At 39.4% G+C, this 1,628-nt stretch overlaps 1 non-coding gene across 1 annotated transcript; it reads left to right on the forward strand.

Annotated features, from left to right (window-relative positions):
• Positions 1 to 1,300: 1,300 nt before the first annotated feature.
• Positions 1,301 to 1,402, forward strand: LOC118906551. The gene has a single exon (XR_005022532.1). It is a non-coding gene; the product is annotated as a U6 spliceosomal RNA (small nuclear RNA).
• The last annotated feature ends 226 nt before the right edge of the window (positions 1,403 to 1,628 follow it).

The following is a 1,628-nucleotide window of genomic DNA, read 5'->3' on the forward strand; positions in this document are numbered from 1 at the left end:
CTGCGCGTGGGCTTTCTCTAGTTGCGGCGAGCGGGGGCTACTCTTCATTGCGGTGTGCGGACTTCTCATTACGGTGGCTTGTCTTGTTGTGGAGCACGGGCTCTAGGCGTGTGGGCTTCAGTAGTTGTGGCACATGGACTCAGTAGTTGTGGCTCACGGGCCCTAGGGCGCAGGCTTAGTAGTTGTGGCGCACAGGCTTAGTTGCTCTGCAGCATGTGGGATCTTCCCGGACCAGGGCTTGAACCCATGTCCCCTGCATTGGCAGGCGGATTCTTAACCACTGTGTCACCAGGGAAGCCCTTCAATAGAGTTTTTAAATTGCAAAACTTCACAGTTGTGCACTCATTCACATACATGCAAATAAGTGCAGTTATTTCATAGTTTATCATTGCATTATTTAGAAGGGCCAGGTTGAGAAATGTCATAGCTGAAGAGGAAGTAACATGGGTTGAAGCTTTAATGGCATGTTCTGGAAAAATTCCATTTTGGTCAGGGAAGGTTTCATACACTTCTCTGTTTGTTCAGCATGCTTTCATATGGTGTTTTGCTTCCTGCCTTTCCAGACCCATCTGTACTTGGAGGACTGGGCATATCAGTTCTGCCCCTGAAAAGTAAACTAATAATTTGCTGCCCCATGCTGTTGAGCCTTCCATAGACTTGTGAAATGTCATCCACAAGCACGATTATATTGTCCCATTCTGTCATTAACTTCTATTTTTCTTTTAGCAATTCCATACTTACGCCTAAACTTTCAGATTTTTCCAATTCTCCCAGACATTCCCAATAAGCACTTAAACTTTTGACTGTTGGTGTAGCTCAATTGTGAGTTTATTATTTGTTACGGAATTGAATTGGATAATCTGCATTTTTGCTATAATTTGAACAAATTAATTTTACGTAGCTTTGATGAGCATCCTTTGATTTATATTTTAAACTATCAACACTATACCAATATACACTTAGTGGATGAAAGCCAGAGGGAGTATATATTATTTGGAGTTCACCTACCAGGACTAAGTAATGCTATATCATTTATGTCTGGAGTAGTGCTTTTACTTAATTTATGCAATGTTGTATTGAAACTAAAACTAAAATTTACCATGACTTTGTACTTGGTAGGTTTTCCCCTCCTAGACTTCAATTATTTTAATTGTTTTGAAATAATTCTATAATTCTACCCATGACAGAGTGGAGGCCATTTGTAGTGTTTATTGTTATAAAATGTTTTTTTTTTTTCCATTAGAGAAGAGAAGTGTTAGTAATGACAGGGGTTTTGCTGTATTAAAATACAGGGATTTTTGCTCGCTTCAGCAGTGCATATACTAAAATTGGAGCAATACAGAGATTAGCATGGCCCCTGCGTGAGGATGACACGCAAATTCATGAAGCATTCCATATTTTAAAAAATAAAATAAAATACAGGGATTTATTCAGCTTAACATATTGCTTTTTAACTGTACGTTACAAACTTGATCTTGGAGCTCCAGTGGAATTCCATGCTTTCCTTCTCTACAATGCAGAGGGCAGGAGAATTTTACTTCCTTAGTGGAGAGCAGTATTTGAGTTTAAATCCTCGACTCTGATACAAGAGAATTGTGTGTGTGGCCATAGCTGTGCATATTTTTTTT

This window comes from Balaenoptera musculus, chromosome 13, assembly GCF_009873245.2.
Source record: "Balaenoptera musculus isolate JJ_BM4_2016_0621 chromosome 13, mBalMus1.pri.v3, whole genome shotgun sequence".
Taxonomy (NCBI): Eukaryota; Metazoa; Chordata; class Mammalia; order Artiodactyla; family Balaenopteridae; genus Balaenoptera; species Balaenoptera musculus.